Source organism: Cavia porcellus, unplaced genomic scaffold, assembly GCF_034190915.1.
Source record: "Cavia porcellus strain 051 isolate PalLab524CR breed Dunkin Hartley unplaced genomic scaffold, mCavPor4.1 scaffold_7, whole genome shotgun sequence".
Taxonomy (NCBI): Eukaryota; Metazoa; Chordata; class Mammalia; order Rodentia; family Caviidae; genus Cavia; species Cavia porcellus.
The window spans coordinates 42,312,155-42,334,538 of record NW_026947490.1 but is presented as its reverse complement, the minus strand read 5'-3'; the positions used below and the strand labels follow the sequence as shown (position 1 = coordinate 42,334,538).

The window sequence follows — 22,384 nt, the reverse complement described above, 5'->3', positions numbered from 1 at the left end:
AATGAGAGTTAAAATAACATCAACCTAACAAGATTATTCTGAAGACTCAATGATGAAGTTGAGACAATAATTCAAAGCCAATATACACTAAAGCTGCAAAAATGCCTTTTGCTAGTATTTCTGTTCTGTGATGGCTGTCAGACCAGTTATAGAGACGTAAAGATTCTCTCCACTGGAGGGGGCTCCTAAATGTTCAACCAGGACAGGAACTGGTTGTTCTGTGCAGGTAAAACTTGACCAAACAGGGCTGGGTGCAGAAGTTGTCACATCAGGAGCCTGAGTCTCTTGGTAATTGAATCCAGAGGTGCCATACTGGGGAAAGGGTCTAGGTTGACATGGCAACTGCAGGGGACTGTAAAGGGCCTCCAACTCAGAATCCAGTGACAAAATGGGGAGTCCTGAGCCGAGGAAGGGAAGCAAAGTGATAAGAGGTGGACGGTGGACGGAATGTGTTTGGAGAGGGAATATTACTTAGAAGAAGGAGGTCACAGGGGTAAGGCCCAGCTTACCTGAGAGGAGCTATGTGAAGACCACTGACAAACTTCCAAGAGTGCTTATAGCTCATTATTCATCAGGGATAACAGTCCTGAAAGAAGAGAGAAGAAACCATGACACACCAGTCCATACCTCAAAGAACTACACTTATCAGGCACAATTCAGTTTACATACCCACCAGGAACCACTTTACACTGTTTTGAAAACTAAATCAAAGCCTTCAAGAACATGTGGAACTCATGTTTTGTGTAGGTTCTTCACTCTCCCAAGATGCTGTTTGCAACACTCCTGCCAACAGGATAAAATCCAGCTTTCCCAGGCTGGCATTCAAGGCCCTCTGTGGCATCTGGCTGCAGCCTACACCCACAGCACCTCTCTGAGAAGTATCTTCAGCCAGCCCTCTGCAATTCCCAACCTCTCTGACAAGGCCCAGCCGGTGGCTTCTGGACTTAACTTCCTCTAAGGCAGCAAGGCATTCATTGGAACTAAACCAAGTTTAGAAAAAGCTTTAAGGTTTAGACTGAAACATAATTAAATGCATGTAAGCTCTGAGCATTAATACAATCTGCCTCATGTGAAGTGTGGAGAGCAGTCACCCTGGCTGGGCCTGAGAAAAAGAAACAGCTCAGAAGTGCAGGGGTAAAACAGCACAGGGACTTGGCTACCAGAACAGAGGAGAGCAGAAGGACCAAGCCACCTGCCTCAGCTCTTCCTGTGCTTTCTCTATGGTCTGCCTGCTCACACAGTGAAATTCGCCAGACTCAAGGATACCCTCCTTCTGATTGGAACCATGTGCCATCCTCAGAGTCAAGGCCAAAACTCTCTTTTATGAGCTCATTACACTTGGTTGACGCTCAGCGAATGTTGTTTACGTGGAATTGATTTAATAGGGAACCAATCTGGGAAATACAGAGACTTAACACCCCCTTCTCAGCTGGATAGCCTCAAAGTTCTTACAGAGAAAAGTCCTAGAATGTGGCTTTAGGCCTGTCCCCATCCCCATTCAGTGCTCCAGGGATCCAGGACTCAGGATAGGAAATCTACATTGGCTCTGGGGAATTAATGCATTTCAGAGTCTCATGAGCTCCAAGAACCTGATGCAAACCCTTGTAGGGTGTCTGCTGAGCATGCACCCCATTGCCTGAGAACAGTGTCCATGCAGAGATGGGACCTTGGGCAGACCAGAAAACATGGGTGTATCTCTTGGTCATACCTATCTGGGTGCTCAAGCTCAAACAAAGGAGGGACTGTTGGAAGAGGAGACATATTCATTGTACTGAGGACGGGGACAAAAGTCTCTGGTCAGTCTCTTTTTATGCTGGACCTGAGAGCCATAAAGAAATAACTATTTTCCAGTTCAGAGAGGTAGACAGAGAAAGGCCATACTGTAGTGAGAGAAGATTAAAAGAAATAAAGGAAAGAGAAGGGGAGGCAAGAAAGAATAAACCCAGAGGCAAGAAACCCAGAAGCCAGGTGATGCCTCCTGAAGTGAACTCCACAGGCCCCCCAAATCCCTCTATGTCTGTCCTATCAGCAGCCTCTTCCTGATTAAACGACTTTGGGCATTTTCTGTCCCCTATCCCCGATTACCTTAGAGATAAAACCCAGCCATTTTCACTGCCCTCAACCGATTCCTGGGAATAACTAACAAGACAGGAATTAAGCCTCTCCTACTTTAAGCAATTCTGCAACCCTTTCCTCAGTTGATCTCTGCCCCCGCAAAGGCCCCAAGTTTGGCACACTGTAGGACAGGCACAGTGCAAGGTTAAGCAAGACCCAGCCCTCAAAATGAGACATTTAAGAAAATACATTGTGGTGTGCATGTGTCGTTGGCTTCTTGATTAACACTGGACTAAGCTGTTAGCATATTTCACTGCCATTTACAGAGCACATCTGTGTGTGCTTTAGTCCAATAAATAGACAGCGTTTGCTTCTTGGACCAGTATTTCTTTTGTATTTACTCTTTTGCTTTTGCTTTTGTTTTATTTTCTTAAAAACCCAGCTCATCAGTTTGCCTTGTGCTGATCTACTTGCCACTCCAGACTTTCACCCCCGCCCCTTCTCCTTTAGGAGCATTCTCTTATTGGGAGGAAAAACTCAACGTGACAATCCAGCCTCACTGTGATGGCTCCTCTCTGCCTGCAGCCTGGACTCCCTCATGCTCCACTGATAGCCTTTTCTTTATCTGTCAGGAGTAGCTTCAAGTAAGCTCCCCTTTAGAGAGGCAGCTTTGCACCAGGGGAAAACACTGGGCATTCTCAACCCCTGAAACTCACTCTGTGACCTTGATCATGTCCATTCTTTCCCAGAAGCCCTGTTGCTTGATGTGTTGAAGGGAAGCTCTAGCTCAGGACACTTTCAGGTTCTTCAAGGTCTTCCTGGCCTCATGGCTGCCTCCTTGACCACCCCAAGCTGCACAGGGGTGGCTCAGCCAGGGTAGCTGCTCTTCCTGCCAACTTCCCTCCAGCTCTGCTGCAAACTCACTTAGTCAGGAGCTGGTTTGGAAGTCCAGCCCAACTGGTTTAGAAGTCCAGGCCAGACATATCCAGACCCAGAGCCTTCTGGATCCCTCAACTCCGTACCACATCTGCATGCACTGTGGAAACTCTCTGAAGCACCTGTGTTACTTTTCTGCCTTAGCTGAGCCAAATAGACGGTCCTTCGCCACCAAAGGCTTCCATGGACCTCAAGACCGCTTTCTTCCCAATCTGAGTAAGAAAAGGAGAAAGTCTAAAAGATTGCATACACACAGACCTTAAAAACTTTTTATTGTTTTCTCCTCATAGTGGTTTTTAAACATACCCTAAAATCCTTTGACTTTCCTTAAATGTAAGTTGACCTCTAACAAACAGACTATGGAAAAAGTATTGCTGTGTAGTTTCCAAGCATATACATACAAAAAAAAATTAGCTTCTGCCTCAATCTCCCTATCCCCCACCTTCTCCCTCTTCTTCTTCCTCTCCCTCTCTTTCTTTCTCCCTCTCCTCTCCCTCTGCCTCTTTCTTTCTCTTAGACTGCTTGATCCAAGAGAAGCCAGTTGCCAGATCAAGAGAAGAGTCAAGCAACCTGTGGGGCTGGAGCCATGAGAGGAAGAACAGAGGCCTCCCGCAAAGGCCCAATACCACCTTGGAAGTTTATCTTCAGCCCCTGTTCCAGAACCACTTGCATGTGCTATACCAAATTCTTAAGCTTTTCAAAAACTCTTGACTCAGAAACTCCTTGAATTGTTTTAAAACAATTCCCTTTTGGGTCATGTGTGATACAGCAAGAAATAATTAATACAAACAGAATCTTCCATAACTGAGGCCTGAGTCACACGTATCTTTGCACTTTGAGAACGAAAGTACTTCCATTGTGCCAGAGTCAACATCAGTAGGCTACTAAGAGATGAAGTTTAACTGCACAGCTGCCCATTGACCTTGTGTTTTGACAGTACAGCAGCTCGGCTTTGGTCCATATGGTCCAGGTACATTCCTACATTCACAATCATTAGCTAACGAAGTCTCATGAGGCTAGGGCAGCCAAGACTGTACAAGCCTTGGTTTGTACAGCCATGGTTTGTTTGGAAGAAGTATGACTGAACCCAGAGATGTCACTCACCAAGTCCACAAATACCGACTCTGAAGAATCTTGTTGCAAAAAAGACTTCCCTCTGGTGCAGGGTCAGGACCTGAGCTGTGGCCTGTATTTCTAGAACCAGAGCAACAGGATTGCGTGGGCAGTTGGGGGCTATTGTAATGCAACCTTCTGGCTTCCACAAGGTATGCCTGGGCCAAGATGCATGAGGCATATCATCCACTCCTGACATAGGCTCTGGATGCCAGGAGCTGGGGGAGAGTGAGAGCAATCGCATTTGTGCTGAGCCCAGGCCTCCAGCCAAGAATGCTGGAGGCAGCCCAGCCTCTCATCCTCGTGGGCAATGACATATCTATCATCTAAGCACTAAACATGGAGCCCAGCACTGCCAGGGATGCCTGCCAGCACTTGATGTGCCCTTATGGGCCTCCCATTATAAGGAGATAGACATTCAAATCAATCCAGCTTAGCAAACATTGTCTGATCGTCTACTGCATGTAGGGCACAGGAGTAGTGGCTGGAGAAAAGAGGAAATTACTGTGGTTCCTACCTTCCAAAGCACCACTCTAGCAAGTACAGAAATGCAGGGTCACCAAGACAAAATGTGGACAAGTTGTAAACATCAGTCTCTGCCTCTTCTGGGATCATTATGAAAAAGTTCACCTGTAACCAATCTCTGAAGAAGTCACAAGGAAAGGATTTAATGAGGAGCAACAGCAGATGTCAACAAGCAGATGAAGAGTGTATGATCATAATTTTATTGTGGCAGTAGGCTGTCTAGGTCAGCTAGTGCTACCAAAATGCTACGTAACAAACAATTCCAAACCAGCAGCAGCTACAACAACAAACGTCTGTTTCTTGTTCATAGACTTTCTGGTTGGCTGAAGAATCTCTGTATCAGATTTCATCAAGGTCAAGTCATCAATATGACTCTCCTTCCAGGACTTCTGCTGAAGGAGAAGCAAATACCTAGAGAATACTCTTCTCAAAGTGCAAGACAGAAGTGGAAAAGGCCACTTTGAAGTCTTTAGGCTAAGTATAGTGTGTTTTATATCTTCTCAAATCCCATTATTTATGGCAAGTCATAAAGCCAAGACCAAAGTCAGTGAACAGGGAAGTATGCTCTGCCCACAGTAAGCCACTGCACAAGTGGGGAGGGAGAAAAACACTGTGAACAAATAATACAGTCTTGGCCAAGAAGAAGTCATGGGAGATGAAATGGAAGATACTCCCTGGAAAATACTAGTTGGCTATGCACCAAACTATTTTCATTTACTCTTTTCCATACAAGACTAGATGGAATTTACCAGTTCCCTTTGTAGTTAGTGTCTAAAATCTGGCCAACAGAGGGTGGTAGAAGGAACTAGTCCTCTATTTCCAGGACTAGCCCGTGAAAACCTCCCACTTTGCCTTCCACTCTTTCCTCCTGACGGGGAGACATGAACAATCTAGCAGTGTCCTGAAGTCCACAATGATGCCAAAGCCACGATATGAAAGAAGCCACCAGTTGGAAAAGAGCTACATGGGAAAGCTACTTGACCAGTTATGCCTACATTAGTCTTTTTGAGGACTTGTGAGCAAACCTACATGTTAAACCTCTGGGATTTGGGACATTATTTGTTATCAGAATTAATCTACTATTACCCCATGTCACGGAAGCCTTTCAACAGACTTGGAGCCAAGTAGGCTGGATTGAATGAGACCTCATACTGTTTAGCAGAATAACTTTAAACAAAATGATTAATGTCTCACCTAGGTCTTATATTTTCAGCTTTAAATGGGATCCAGAGCTCCTGCCTCAGTCACTGAAGTAGGTAGGGTATTCTGCTAATCCCCAGCAGGGTTGCCTTGTCAGTCTAGAAGTTTATGAAAGATTTTTGAGACTCAACAACATGGCATGTCAAGAGTTAATTCTGGCTGGAAGGAGGGGATGGAAGGGGAGCTGGATGCTCCCAACAGATGGGGCCTGGGCCAATTCACACAGGAGAATAGGCGGGATGCTGCTTGTCCAAAGCTTCCCCAGGAATTTACTGGAAGCCAGCAAGAAAGAGAGGCAGGGATCCTCTCTTTCCAACTTGCCATCGTCCCCTGGCCCCTAGGGTCCCTAAACTTTGCACGTGGCAGAGTGGGCACTTTGAGTCCTGCCGCTGAGGCTCAAGCCTAATCTGGAAAACAGAGGATCTCTCAGGAGAGTCTGCACAGGGTGGGCTGCAAGGACCACAAAGGCCCAGAGATGGGCACCAGCACCAAGAAAAGTTGAGGCCTTGAGCTCAGGTGGCCAAACAGTAAAACTTTTCATCTCTTTTTTAATCAGTATGTTGGCAACACATAATAGTTACATTCAATTGGGAGATCATATCTTGGTCATTTTTCATCCCTTCACTCCCTTCCCTATCCTTCTCCCTCTTCCTGATCCCCTTCTCCATCTCCAAAAAGTTTCCCTCCTGTCTTCTATTGTCTCTTCCTTATTTTATGTGATTTATATTTTGGATTTCTTGTGTAAGAGAAAGCATGAGTTGTTTACTTTTCCTTGTCTGACTTATTTCATTTGACATTATGGTCTCAAGGTCTATCCATTTTCCTGTAAATGATGCAATTCCATTCTTCTTTTTGGCTGCGCAATATTTCTTTGCATACATACAGCACATTTCTTTACCCATGCCTCTGCTGATGACCACCAGGCTGTTTCCAGAATTTAGCTACTGTGAATTGCAGTGCTATAAACAGGTGTTAACTTCGATGTTTGTGTGTGTGTGCGCGTGCACGCACGTGTGTTCTGGAAGACCCAGAGACTTTTCCGCTTCAGTGTTTTTGCCACTTATTTCCTGCGTGGCCTTCAGCAGCCACTTGCCCTTCATCATCTTAGTTTCCTCAGTGCAAAATAAAGACAGTTTTCTGGAGATTTTTGAGGCTGACATGAGTTAATATTTGGAAAGTACATAGAGCCCTGCCTGGGACACAGTAAGGGCCATACGAGTGTTTGTTAAATGAATAAAACAAACAGAAGACAGCGAGAAAGAGAGAGACAGGAAATGAGAGAAGGCTGGGATCTGGAAGGAAAAATCAATCAGACAGATACAGGGAGATGGGCTGACAGACAAATGGGCAGGAACAGAGAAGCAAGGGGAAAAAATAAGTGAGTGGCTAAAGAAAAATGAAAGCAAAAGGCCCAGCAACAAGGAGGAAGGGAAGACTCAAACCACAAATAGTCACACTAGAACGGAATACAAAAGCAACCTTGCTGGTCTAATTACAGAGCTCCAGCTGGCCAGGTGAGCTCCAGCAGCATCTGAGGTCGAAAACAACGCCATTCCCTAGAGAAAGACGGAGGGCCTTGTCACACCCCTTGAGCAGAGTGGACACTGGCCCACTTCAGAAAATGGCCCAACTATGAACATTCAGGGCAACCCACGTGTGCAGGCAGAAAAATGAGTTGATTCCATACAGGCGGCCTCTCCGTGGAAGCTCTGGGGTCCTTTCCCAGGCACCCTGATTCTACCTTGGGCTGACCCCTTAGCCTACTCAAAGCTCCTGGAAAAGAGTTGGAACAAATTAGATGTTTTATTGCAAACTTTATTTCCAAATACAGCCAAGCTGATGAGCTCTCTTTCTGTCTCTCTTTGTCTCTCTGTCTCTGTCTCTCTCTCTCTCTCTCTCTCTCTCTCTCTCTCTCTCTCTCTCTCATTTCAATCCAATGTGACTTCAAACGGCAGCATTACACACCCTCTGAAAAATGGTTGCTTATAATCAAAGCACCAGCAGGTCTTTAACTCTAGGAGCACTCCTGGGCTTGGCAGTAATGACATTAGCATGTTTGGAGCTGTCAGAGGCAATGTCACTAATCTGGGTCTAGGAGGGAAGAACAGTGATGAATGAATGGCATCTCCCACCATAATGGGCTTCCCCGGTAGTCTGGGAGTCACCCTGTCTAGCAAGCAGCTGAACCAGATGAATGGAGGCCACTGCTGTGCAAAATGACAGCCCTCTCCTTGGAGCCCAGGTCTGTCTGCTGGGCTGGGGCAGTCCCACCACCTGGGCAAAGAATAGATGCGCTGAGAGGTGCTGCAGAAACCTGGAAAACACCTAGGCCTGTGATGGCAAAAGTTTTAGATACTGGGTGCTCAAATTGCAATCTCAAACCCACTTATTGATCCAAAAATGCCAATACTGCAAATTAAACCTGAACACTGAAGTTTTAGTCTAGAAAGAAACAACTCAGACATTAATATCTTTTGTCTTAAAAGAAAAACTAATAATATACATGCCCTAAGTACATCACCAACAACCTAGGCTGAAAAATACAGCATCACCTGGAAAGAGTTCAAGAAAATGACCTGCCTGTGTTCAGGAATACTACCCTGAAACCCCTTCTTGTAATCCTCTACTTTCCCAACATGTCACACACTTTCTCTTGAGTTCGTCTCATAAATGATGTAATCATACAGGCAGACATATAGCTGTATTTTTCATTTGTAAAATGGAGTAGTAACAACCCAACTCATGCACGGGTTACCACAGTGATAGGAAGTAATGAATTACAGTGTTGCAAATAATTCAGACTAACAATAGAAAGGACTGTTAGCTGTTGTCATTGAAGCTGTTATCATCACTGTGATCATTATGTACTATTAATATCAATAATAAAGGTATGTGGCCCATTCTCCCAGGCAGACTGAGTTCTCCAGAACCTGAGACTTCTTTCTTTCACCTCTGACCCCAGATGCAACTAGAAGATGCACCCCAGGTATGTTCCTTCTCAGCGCCACTATGTGGACACACAGTCAGGGTGCTGCAGCTGAAGGTGCCAAAAGCTCTGCGTTGTGCTATCACAGCCCTGGCACTTAACATTATCACCTCAACGAGTCAACCCATAAATTGGATGACACAACCTGCAGAATCCCATTTTACATCGAAGGGGAAAAGGAATCAGAAAAGTTAAGCAAAATGAGAGGCTGATTTGGGTCTGAAATCAAGAAAGTAGACTGATTCTCAGCTTGGCTTCCAGCTGTCATTTCAGTCCTGACCACAACTGATGAGACTCACTCCTTTGGGCAGTGTCCGCTTCCCACAGGACAGAACATGAACCTCCCTCTTGAATAAACCTGGTGGGGGGAAGGATGAATTCGCAAAGGGCGAGGAAAGAGATGACTTCCTGAAGAGAGAGCTGTTGTGCTCAGTGTTTAGGAAGCACACGCACTTAAACTCACGGAAACACATTTGGGCATAAGCACACACAAGGATACACAGGCATATACAAAAGCAGGCATATACAGAGTTGCACACACAGGGATTCAGTGAGCATGAGCTCACACAGGGATGCAGACAAAATCACAGGCATAAGAGCACGGAATCTCTCTCTCTCTCTCTCTGTCTCTCTCTGTCTCTGTGTGTGTGTGTGTGTGTGTGTGTGTGTGTGTGTGTGTGTCTGTGTGTCTGTGCCTATCTATAGAATTTCACAAACGCATCGATTTCCAGCTGCGTGGGTGCAGCAGACAGGCAAGCACCAGCAGGACTCTGAGCTCAGGAGCCTAAACACAGCAGGCAACAAATTGGCAGGGGAGGCATTGACCTGAAGCTGGTAAGGACCATTAGAAAACTGCTTTCCCACCCCCAGAGAAGGTTCTGTTGAAATGGGAGGGCCTAAGGGAGGAGACTGACCAGGATAGTCAGAGGGACCAGGACTGACTAGAAAAGCCAACAGGAAGGACCCTGTGACCCTGCGCCTGTCCCTACCTCCTCCCTCATCCCCAAGGACAGTGGAGCATATCTGAAGTGGGCCTATGGGTTGGCAGATGGGAAGCAAGGCCAGAGAAGGTGCTCTGTGTCCTTCTGACTCTGTCTCTGCCTCTTCCGCTGAAACTGTAACCACATACTTCATGCATCTTCTTGTCAACTTATTCCTTTGCTTCTGGTTTTCAGCAGTTTACCCAGAAGCTGCTGCAAAGCCCCCCTTGTATCTACTATGAGCTCAACTATCTTCACAAATGCAAACCAGTGCTCCTCTGAGCTAGATAATCTCCTAGAAATGCAGAAGGATGGAACAATCTAAAGCCACAAAGTTGAAGCATATACCACACACAGAAGAATTTGTTGTTTCAACATGAATTTTTCCCATTCCATAGGTTCCAAAGGAGCATGGTGAAGACAGAATCTGCTATCAGCATCCTCCTGCCTCCTCAACCCTAGGAAACCAGCCTCATCTTCCCAGAATGTGCCAATCACTCATTCATTCAACAAACATCCTGCAGCAGCCAGTAACAGGCTACCGTGGTGCAGAGATGAAAAGCCAGCATCAGCTCAGGGGACACATTCTGGAGGAAAAGATAAGACATCATCAGGCATTCTACATACACCCTGGAAAATCTGCATTTTAAGAGAAACCTGAACAGGAACTTGTTTAACCCCAGGGTTGAATATCAAATGTGAAATTGGAGGCCCCAGTGAGGGAGATATTCATGAGTTTAAATCCAGACCCCATGTGTGCCCTATCAAACAGCAGTGCACTCTCTACACCTTAATGTGAGGTCTCCCGGCTGGAGGGCCTCCTCCTGCTTTACCCCTATTCCTAGATGCCTGGCCTAGTCTCTGCACAGCAGTGCAGGGCCAGCCCCTCCCCTCAGGACAGCAGAGTGCCCTAGCTGTACCCTGCAGCAATGGTCTGCGAAGGTTGGGCTAGCCAACTTCATGTTCCTGCAAAGCTGGGGGCAGGTAGGCTGTGGACACCTCCGCCATGCCCCCTCTTCTCCTATCTGGAGGCCATGCCAGCCCAGCAAGGGTGATGGCTGGGAGGCCAGCGAGGTCTGAAAACAAACTGTGCCTCAGCCTCTCTGCTCCGTGACACGACACCTCCCTGGCTGCAGGCTCCTGGGGCACAGTACTTGTGCAGGCCAGTATCAGCCACACTCCATGTCTGTGCAGAGCCTCTTCTATCTGTAAGGAGGACATTCAGGACAACTTGGCCAAGCCAGAACACCAGGCCCCTCAGTACCTTTTCTCACAGAGCCTCTTCCCTTGGGACTGCATCTTCCTGCCAAGTCCCAGCAATTACTCAAATTCAACAGGTGCTTGTGGTAATGAAGTTGGATGGGGCTGAGTCCATTTAATGATATTTAATTTTGCACGGCTTTCCCTGACAGGCTCAGGAAGATCTACACAGCATGCCGCCCCCTAATATGATATCCCAAGATCCTAGGGCCAATCCAATAAGACTGCAATTTTGCCTGGGGAAAATCTCTCTTAGAAAAGAGGGAGATGGAGGTCTTCAGGAAAACAATATTCCACACTTCTCAAAAGAACCTAAGAAGAGTCCGTGTGCCTGATCCCCTATTCAGCACCGTCTTATGAGCATCCACTACAGGCCATACACTATGCTGAGCTCTCAAAATGAAACCTGGAATAAGATGCTAGCACACTGGAACTTCCAGCCATGAGATTTCTGGCCAGACCTAGGACATGAGCACAGGAGATAGCAGGTCCTAAGGGATCAGGAAAAATAGAAGCAAACTCCACCTAGGCCTTCATCAGACAGAGCCTTTCTTCTCCTCCAAGCCCCACACTGCCCTGAGTGCTGCTGGTCTTAGTACCAAGCCCTGGAGAGCAGTCTAGCCAACCTCATGCTGTTGTGAATCTAGAGGCTGGGAGACTGCAGACCACTTGACCATGTCCTCCCTCCTGTCTGGGAACCTTCCCAGAGAGCCCCAGAGAGCAGAAACTCCACTCCTCCAAAGTTCCTCCTCAGAGTCTACATCCAGGAACTCCCAGGGGTACGATTTCCCTAAATGCCAGCATCCTCACAACACAGGGATCCCTGCACATTCAGCCAAGCCTCTGGTGAGATGAAGCACTGAAAAGCCCTCAGAACCCCTCAGAAGAAAGACCCCAATCCCCTTCCCAGACCTAACTCCATCATGCCATACCAAGATCCCAACCCATCCAAATCTTACTGCTATGGTCCTCTTGTTCTTTGCTCTTAGAGAGAAGAGAAAGAAGGAATATGGGCAGAAAAGAAGAGAGGAAGTCAAATGACACAAAGAGGAAAGAAAGGAGGGAGGGAGAGGAGATGGAGAGGGACTAGATGTACACAGATCATCCTTTTTCAGGATTTTCTTCTTTGAGGTTGACAATGATTATTCTGTTCGACTTCAACTGAGGTTTGACTTCATTCAGTTCCCCAGGGTTTGTGGCTATATTCCAAGTTTGCCCTAAGAACAGGGGACAGACTTTTCTCCCTTAGAAGAGCTCTTGCTGGGGCATCCCAAGGCGTAGATCCCTCTCCCTCCAGGCAGGGCTATTGACATCTGTTCTGTCGATCTAATTGAAAGTGCATTTGCAATTACGGTTTTGTTTTTAAGAATTGCTTTTCCTTGACTATTGATCTCCAGGCCTGAGGTACAGGATTCTTTATTAGATCAAAGCCAATCAGTCAGAACAGTGACATGCCTGGTATGTCACTTGCCGTATGACTCACCCCTTGGAATTCTCCCTGATCAAGAGGCACCACAAAGCTCACTGTTAATGGTCGCTCCTTGGGAGGACTCTCTTTAGAAAAATGGTTCTTCAGCTCTTCTCCAAAGCACTCTGGGTTTCAAGAACCCTCAAAAAGCATGGATAGAACAGAAGGGTTGCTTAAAGTCAAATGCTGCAGGAAAAGGCTGAGAGACGTGTGTGTGTGTGTGTGTGTGTGTGTGTGTGTGCGCGCGCGCGCGTGCGCACATGCACGTGCATGTGTCCGTCCTGGACCTGGACTATCTTCAGCTCACAACCTGACTAGAGGAGGAGCTCTACAACCGAAAAGAATCAAAAATGTAGAGTTAGGCATAGCCTTCGTCATCCCCAGAAGCCAGAAGTCCAGGGGAGCAGAGATTGCTTCAAGATGCTCCACAGAGTCCACCATAAACCCTTTGGCTGCCAGCAAGCTGCCCCAGGAACGTGTGGGCAGGCAGGGGAACGATGCAGAACAGTGTGTAACAGCGAGCAGGTTGCTGTGAGAATGTGTCAGGGATATGGACAGAACAGGTTTTAGGCTGTCCCTCTTTGAATGAGCAGACGGAGGATGACACATGGATCCACTCTGATCTGACCCTGGTTCCTGGGGGCACTGACTCCACTTCTGTTTCAACAGTGCTCCACAGGAAACGGGAAAGAAGGATAGTCCCCAGGCAGATGTGGGCATGGCGCAGATGGAGTCTACAGCAGGCTGAGTGCTGGGTCTTGCGATAAAATGAGCCAAGGCATCACAGCCTATGGGAGCTCCAATTGGCACAAGGGCAAGACGGGGGACAAGAGACACACCCCAGCACGGTCTACCATGGTTGCTCCATGGCAGCAGCATTACCCTTACAATCAGCCCTGGCAGTCAGCCTGGCCTCTGGACACAGGGTTGGGCAGAAATCCATGTCTGCTGGCCCAGCCTGCTGTCACCAGCAGGAGACAATAACAGCAAAAGCAGACCACCAGCAGGGTCCACGAGCTCGCACCTCCCACACACCAAGCCCTGTCTCTGGGGAAGACAGGGAGTAGGTGGAGAAACATGCTTCTCACATTGGGAGACAGAAGCAGGAGGCAGGGTGCTGCTCTTTCCGAGTCTCCTGATGATTCATGTTCCTCTCACACACAGAGCGCCCTGGAAGGGAGGGAGCGAGGGAGGAAGGACATAACTCCTTAAGCTGACATCTTTCCTCTGCCTTTAGTCTCAGCAGGCTGTGTGACCTTGAACACATCACTCAACCTCTGTGAGTTCCAGATTCTCCATGGGGAAATCCCTGTGTCCGCTGGGCTCCTGGATGCCTCAGAGTGGGAGGCAATAGGGTGGAATGAAGGGACAGTGCTCCACTGTGGTCACTGGCTGCACACCTTGCCTTTCTCTGTGCTGGCTTCAGCCATGTCATTGTGTGTCCAAGCCTCGAAGAAGCTTCCCAAACCTCTCACCAGGCCCCGTGTTAGTAGACTCTCTTTCCATTTTCCCTCCAATCCTGTGTGATAAAATTAAGTAAAAAATCCTAAGACAGAGTGCCTAAGGGCTGCATGGCCAGAATGCAGATCCCCTCTGTCTGGGCACCTGTCCTCACAGGCTGACTCAGCTCTCTTGGGTTGCAGAAGATGCAGTCCTGAGATGGCCTAGCTTGTCAGCCCTTCCTGTCTTCTCCTCTCCAGGTCCAGAGATCCCCAAAGCTTCACCTACCTGCAGGCCCAGCCAGCCTCTGACACATGGGTCACAGCTGGGCCAACAGGAGCCTGCCTTGCTCACACACCCTCCTTCTTCAGTTAGTTACCCCCAAATTGGTGCTGGCCTTGAGTAGACAGGGTGCTTGGTATAGTGGGGACACCTTGGTCATTTAACCTTCTACCATCATCAGTTTTGAGATAAAGCTCCAAAGAAGAGTTTTCTGGGTGGCCACTCATCAGAAGTCCTTTACATAACTCACCACATCTCCCAAACTGGAGGTTAGCCTTTGCCCTTGCCTTCTGCTAGCTGCAGAGGTGGGCCCAAGCAGGTCTTAGTCTCCAAATGAGAGCTCTGTCATCCCCATCACAGCTGCCTCTGTGCCTTGTGGAAACTGTCAGTGAGAATATTGAGTGAGGGCTTCCTGTGTGCCAGGCACCGCACAAATGAAGGATTTCACTTGTGATGTGATTATCGGCTTCTTCAAGGGCAGGAGGAAATGAGCAGTGCAGAAGCTTCCACAGGCTCCTGCGGGTAACCATGAGCCGGGATGCAGAACAGCCCATGGCTGCTACCAGTAGGTATCTGCCTCTCCGCATGATCCTCAGCTTTGGGTGTCAGCACTGACCAACTAAGTCTCTTCCCATTATGTCCTGCAAGCCTTCTCTGCCCATGCGCTTGCCCCTCGGAAACCCCTCAAAACCCAGTGATGCCTGAAGGAGGACTGACTGCAGTTACAGATTGAGCAACTGGACCTCTACTTGCTGCTTCTCAGAACTGCCCTTTAGCACAAGCCACTCCTTAGCCAAACTCTAGAAAAAGAGGGTGCTCCCCAGCACAACAGCTATCAGTGCCCCTCTTCTCTAACCCAGCTTCTCAAACTTGCAGGCTTCCTATTGCCCTCTCAGAGGCTCAGCACTGGTAGGTAAGGGGCAACCTCGCCTCCCAGGCTCCACCATTCAAAGGAGCAGAGAGGAAGCCGAACATCCACAGTTCTGCTGCAGGTCCTATGGGACACCTGGGGGCAGCAGGAACCACAGGCACAAAAGGGTGTGAGCTGCCTCATGCTGGAAGATACAGCCTAGGGGTACTTGGTAACTCTCTTCCCAGAGGCTAAGGCTGAGGAGATTTCAGTCTAATCCCGTCTCATGCCTCAGTTTCCCTTCCCTGGAGTAGAGACTAATTCGGCAGGATCTTGGCAAGGCTCAGCCCTGCCCATGGCAGTGTTTCATCTGGTACTCAGCACCCTGCACCTTTGAACATCTGTAAATAAAACGAATCATCTGTCAGTCTACCACTGTGTTACAAGACAGCAGACTGGTCTTTTTAGGTTGAAGAAACACATCTCTAGGCTTTCCCTGGAGGCTGCCAGGGCTCTCAGTGCTGCCCATACCATGCTGCAAGAGACCCTGGTAGGCACCTCACACACAGGTGGCCTCTTTTAAGGAGTGAAAGCCACTCAGGAGTGTCCCTCCATTGATGTGAGGGCCCCATGCACAGAGGAAGCTCCGGAGGGTTCAGTGCAAACCCAAGGCAAAGAGACTAAGGAGCCAAGTATGGTGGCTCATGACTGTAATCCTAACACCCTGGGAGGCTGAAGCAAGAGGATCAATCCCAGCCCAGCAACTTAGAGATCTAGCTAGATCTTTCCTTAAAATAAAAAATTGTTCAAGAGCAGGGCTAGTAGCTCAACTTGAAGGTACTGGGGTCAATCTCCCGGGGAAGGGGAAGCCTGAGTGGGTACCATGCTGCCACTCCAGAACAGCAGCCCACAGATGCATGAGCAGAGCGTGCTGTTTGTGATGTGAGTCGCCTGAGCAGTGTGGCTCAATCATGGAGCTCCCCGTGGTGAGAGCCCTAGGCTGGACCCCAGGGGCTGCTTGGGAGCACTTCTGTTTCGGTTTCTGCAACCTTTAACTCTGGGGCCTCTGGAGGCTGTATCTCAACCTCCTGGGATGTGTGGGAGTTGGAATTTCATGTGGAACAGGTATCTCTTGACAGTGGCATCCAAGATCATCTTTGTGAGGAATCTATCTTTGTGTGGGAAAGTACGGGGGTCAGTCACTGGATGAGTGACAGGAGGCAAGAGACAGGTTTACAGGGACATAGAGACTTAGACAGATGATCCAGGACTAGGAGCAGAAGTATGCATGGTGGGTCAAACCCTGTGCACACCTCCACTGCCTGGAGCAGAGCAAAAGGGCTGCAGGGAGCACAGAGGAAGGGTAGGGGGAGAAGAGGGAGAGGCTGTACATGATGGGGACCAAGAGGGATGGAGACAGAGGCAGAGGAGAGACTGGGAAGACAGACAGGATCAGGTGGGGAAGGAAATGGGAGTCTGAAACTGGAGGACCAGATGTATGAGTGAGGAAGTCACTCAGAGCTCCCAGGAAACCTCTGCAACGTGGGCCAAGGCTCTTGCCCCACCCCCACCCTGAGCCCAGGACTAAAAACCCTGCTGCGGGGATAATGAGCCACACAGGGTCCTTTTCCCAGTCCTGAGAAGTGTATGGGTGATGGACCTGGAACACAGAAGGGAGCAGAGCCTGGACACCAGGACCTGAGATATAGAGGTTACAGAGAGGCGAAAGCTGCTTGGCCGGAGACCCAGATGCCCCATCACACAACCCCTCCAGTGTGACTGTCTAGAAGGCCCAGAGTGTGGCCTGAAGCCTGAACTGTCCTCCCACCCCCAGGGCCAGGTTAGCCAAGGGTCTGCTGCTTTGCATGGAGGGACAGCCTGCGAGTGGACCCACTGCACCTACCCAGCAGGTGGGGGAGAAAGGTCAGGTTTAACAATGGGACCATCTGCTTTATAACTCTCAAATATCTGAACATTCCTCTCTAAACATCCTCAGTAACATTCCTGGATCACACACCAAACGAGAGAAAGCTTTGGACTCACAACTATAAGCTTAAATGCCTAATTAAGCTCATTCTTTGAACCAAACCATATTTGAGTGCATCTGTCAGTCCTCCTTCATCTCAGCCGCCACAGAGTGACGGGCAGCACTGACAGAGAGGGCTGTTGGGGGTATCCCAGCCTGGCAGATGGTACTCTTGTCTCTGAGCCACCTTACTTGGGGTGTTCTGTCACTTGTTCCCCAGGGCCTTACATTGACCAACTTCACCTGTATCCACTTCCTCCTGGGCTTGTGGTTTTCCACCCACCATCCCTGGAGGAGCTCAGCGGGCACTGCCTCCCATCTCTGCCTCCACCAGGCAGGAAATGCAGCACCAGGCTCCTCTGCATGAGTAGGCTCCTGCAGCTGAGGCCCTAGTCTATTTTCTTCTTGGACCAGAAGTGGAAGGTTCCTTTCTTCCTCAGCATCCACCATCACAGCTACTGACAGGAGCCAGGCCACATAAGAGGTGTTCACTGTCCAGTTCTGGGAAACAGATGGACACAGCAATGCTAGCCAGGGGCTGTTCTGATTGTGCCTGTGGTGCTGCCTCACTGAATAATAACAACAGTTTCTACCTTTTGCCACTCCTCATGTCCCTGCTTCCACATCTGTACCCAGAAATCTGGACTCTGTATCTACAACTGGGTCATCAGGCGTCCGGTCACTCCCAGGAACACCTGCCAGTTCCTGCCATAGACTGGTCTCCACTTGTGCATGAAGAAGACCTGGCCTGGGGAGCATGCCTGGCCTGGGGAAGCCATCAGGTATCCCTGGAGGGGCAGAAAGACTGATGGGAGAAGCAGCAGAGTGCACATCCTTAGCTGACCTGACATCTCATCAGGGAACTGAAGCCCAGAGGTGTCATGTAGTCTCCCTGCATTACACTTCTCAGCCCCTCCTCACCACACACAGAGCCATGTCAGTGCTACCCACCTTGATCACAGATGCCAGATTCCCCCAGATCCCAGCCCGATATCACCCAACCTCTCCCAGCTACTCTCTCAGATCTTAACATGCCTGACCTCCCTCCGGCTCCTCACACAAGCTGCCATCTCCTCCAGAAATGCTTGCTGTTCCTCTCAGCCTGACTCTCCTCCCCTCATAGGCCTCTGCCTGTATGTTAGACTCCTTGAAACTTCTGGTGTCCCCACCCCGCTGTGTACCTTCCAGCCCCAAAACTTGTCACTTAGAGTTGCAATTCCCCAGCATCTTGCCTATCTCTCTAGCTGGCTTGTAGGCTCCATGGAGGTAGAGACCCCACTGATCTGGTAGGCCAGGCTTCAGCTGAGCTGTCCATTCACATCTGCAAAGTGAATGAATGAAGCTAGAACAGTGGGTTACCCCAATCTAGACCAGGGAAGGCACACTGTATGCTGGGCCTCCTGTTGCCCAGGAAGTTCCCAGGGTTCTGAGGGCTGGAGAAGAATCTGCCCCCACCTACTCCCTCTGCTTCTGTCACTTTGCCTTGCTCTTGCAAGCATATTCAAATGTTTAAATTCTGTTTAGAGAACAATTAGCCCAACATATGGTCTAATCACATTTTGTCTTCTGATGAAAAAATACACAGAAAACTTGGAAAATGAAGACTGGCGAGACTTTGTCATGCTTCTTTCTCTTTTTATTTTTAATGGCTCTTTTTTATGAACATAAGCATGTCACAGATAAAAAGGCTCTTAGCAACTGCCTACCTAAATCTCTCCTCCTCCTCTGGAGAACACTGAAGCTCAATGAGAGGCAGAGACAACATCAAGGTCTCTGGACCTGAAATCCAGACCTCTGGCATTTGTTCCTCTCCCCTACAATAACCTTGAGAGATTTGGGCTCAATTCTCATGGGGTCCTTTTAGGACCAGTGTGCAAGGGACCTGTTGTCTTAGATTCTATGGCCATTAGAGCTTCCTAGCTGGAAACCATGAGATGGTAAAGTGGGGGAAAGATTCAGGGCCCTGCATAAGGGCTCTTTCCATATCCCCATCAGGCAGTAGCACGGTTGATCAAGCACCCACCTCTCAACCTGGCAATATCCATAACTCGCCACCATCCATACCCAGCCATGAGGACTCAGAAAACATCCATCATGAGGAATCAGGAGAATCTGATCCCATAGCATCTACAGAGAGCCCCCTCTCTGCAGTTCAAGACACTATGGCCCCACTCCCCGAAGGTGAATTTGAAATGTCAAAGTGGCATTACTCTGGCCCCAAAAACCCTACTTAACCCCCCATTACAATATCCCATCCCACCAGGGAGAATCATTAGTACTACTTCACCTCTGCTCTTTTGCAATGGTGGCATATCCTTGGTTGTTCTGTGCTAGGTGACAACCGACCAATCTCTACTGAAACAGTGCAGTACAGCTTAGAAAGCTTGGTCCCATTTTGCATAATGGTTTCCTGGGGTTTCTTTTTTCCACAAGAACTTTGATGTTTTTGCTATTGTTCCATTTTGCAAATGAGAAAATTAAGACCAAAAGAGGGAAGCAACACATCCAAGAAAAGGCAGACCACAATATCACCTGTGCATCAGTTCAGAGACTATTTTAGTTACTTTTCTTGTTGCTGAGACAAAATACCTGACACTCAATGCATTGTGCTAGTAATAAATCACACACTGTAGATTCAGCCACCTCCAAAAAAACTATGACTGCATGAGGCTTTGGGGAAACATCTAGACACAAGCCATAACAGAGGCTTTGAGCATGCTCACTCCTAAAGAGGCAGGACTCTGCAGATGCAGACATAAGTTCCTGGCCTTGGGCTGAAGGAAGGTCATTCTTCTCCATTTGTTTCATAGGTGGTAAAAGTTCCCAGCAACTGTCACTACTGCTCTAGTTCAGAAAGCATGGGTATGTGGCCACAGTACTTTGGGCATTGCCATCTGCCCAGGGCACTGCGGATGTATGTGGAGACCATAGCCATGGAAATACTCAAGCTTTCATCACAAAGGCCCAGCTATGTAGAGACCTGGAAGAAGAGGGCTCCAAATCTCTTTTGCCAAGAAAAAGGCAGGAACAGAAAGGGGAGAGAAAAGTAGCCTTTCCGACTCCAAGAACTCAGCCGGGCTCTTCCTACTCAGGCTGCCACCAGATGGCTGCGCTGGGGACCTGGCACATGGCTCTTCACAGGGGAGAAGCTGGTTGGGCACTCAGCAGGCACAGCCTGTCTCCCCAGAAGTCCTGCAACAGACAGCCATGGGCTGAGCCTCCAGCTAACAGGACACGACCCTGACAACACTGACCAGCTGGAGAACCATGGCTCGTTAGTTTCTAATTAAAAGAAAATGTATGTCTTGATCTTGCTCCCTGAGATGTCCCCCCTGCAGACGGGTGGCAGATTGGTACACCCAGATGCTCATGGGCCACTGCTGCAGGGAGGGCTGCCTATCCAGAAGGGTGATGGGCCTCTGGACTGAGGGGCAGTGGAAATGGTACTGCACTTTGGGAGGCTATTGCTGCTTGCTTGGTCTGATGCTTGCTGATGCCACTACTTCAGGCCCTTCTGAGGTCTCAGTCACAACCTGCAACCTGAGGAATACCCAGGTAAAGAAATCAGGCTGCCGACAGACAGAACATTCCTGCCAGGGAGCCATGGAATGTGTAAGATGGAGTGCCAGGAGAACTAAAAGACTTCCTAGAAGTGACAGCTGACAGAGTCTTGAAGGAAAGGATGCGACAGAAATAGCCCAGACAGAAAACACTGCCACTGACCACAGGGTCACAGAGCTAGGAACCCTCAAACTCAAACTCAGTCTTCCATAATGAGATTCATTATGACGCCCATTCTTGTTGACTTTTAGCTACTTTTGAAGACCTACAATGTCTCCAATGTTTTGGTTTTGTCGGTTTTATTCTTTACTGTTTTGTTCAATTGTATTATAACTAATGATATAGGCAATTCTATTAGAGATAGCGGGAGACATTATGGTAACCATTGTTGATCACCTGTATTATGTTTTTACATTATCTATTATGTCCACCCTTTTGACTTGACCGATTCTGTTCTGTTATGTCACATTTGGTTTTACTCTCTTCCAAAAAAGTAATAAGAACCGTGGGAGCAATGAAACCCAAAATGTGTAATAGTCATGGTACAAAAGAGAGGAAAAGAAAGTACTCTAAACTATATAACTGCATGTATATTTAAGTGTATAAGATAGAAAATGATATCACAGAGTTTTATTGGATCAATGAACAGAACTGTTTGCAGTATCATTGATGGAATGTCCACTTTACAAGCTTTAATTTTGTGACTTGAACAATTATTTCTAAGATGACAATATGTAATCCATTAACTAGTGATTTCCTACTGTTCATTTTTTTTCTGTAAATCTGTATAACTTGTACCCTTTCCCTGCTTTTTTTTTCTTTTCTCCTTAAATAAAATAAAAAAAAAAAAACTCAGTCTTCCTGCTTTTAACGTTGGTACCTTTAGACACTGTGCCTTGCTGTTTCATATGCCGCAAATGTGAAGGCCATGAATGACTCAGAAATGGACTAGAAAAGGAAGCACATTCCCTTACTTCATCCAGGCTATTAAAACTGGGTAGCTTATAAGCAACAGAACTTTATTTCTCACAGTTCTGGAGACTAGAGGAGTACAAAGTTAGGGTGCTGGAATATTCTCACCCTAAGCAATCATGGCAGGAATCAGTCTTGAACTTCTTGTTTAAGCAAGTTAATGCTATTCCTGCAGTGCCTCCTCCATGATCTGCTCACTTCTTAAAGGGTGAGCAGATCTTAAGGATGAGCAGACCTAAGCTTGAGGGTTAGGATTTCAAGGTATAAATCTGAGTGGGAGGTGCAAACACTTGGACAGTATAAGATTCATTCATGGAGGAAGTTTCCTCCGTAGTACATGGGATTGAGGGGGAGATTTGGAAGACACGTCTGAGTAGAATTTGGTGACCAGGTGGTTTTAGGGCAAGTCACCTTGCCTTTCTGAACCTAAATTTCATCTCTAAAATGAGATCACAGGGATACTTGGTTGTTCCCCCACTTTGTTTCTCCCTACAGAGGGTTCTGAAAGCCAAAATGATTTGTCCTCAGGAAGTACTCAGTGTCCTCCACTACTGAACCCTTGCGCAGGTCATGATGCTGAACTTTCACCATCTGCCTGACTCCTTGTATTCTTTCCCCCTTTGTTAGTCTCCAATCCAGAAAATAAGGCAGAGAACAAATACAGATCTGAGATCAGCAGGTATCAGACCCTTGATTGAACTCATTGTGCAGACTATGGTATCTGATCCTC

The 22,384-nt window shown here is 47.9% G+C and overlaps 1 long non-coding RNA gene across 2 annotated transcripts in view; it reads right to left on the bottom strand.

Moving 5' to 3' along the window:
* The window catches only part of LOC106026959 (uncharacterized), a 144,422-nt gene that overhangs the window by 16,565 nt on the left and 105,473 nt on the right, over positions 1-22,384 (bottom strand). For both annotated transcript variants that reach the window (XR_010048786.1, XR_010048787.1), the window contains exon 2: positions 510-586. This is a non-coding gene — a long non-coding RNA (uncharacterized LOC106026959). The remainder of the gene's footprint in view (positions 1-509; positions 587-22,384) is intronic.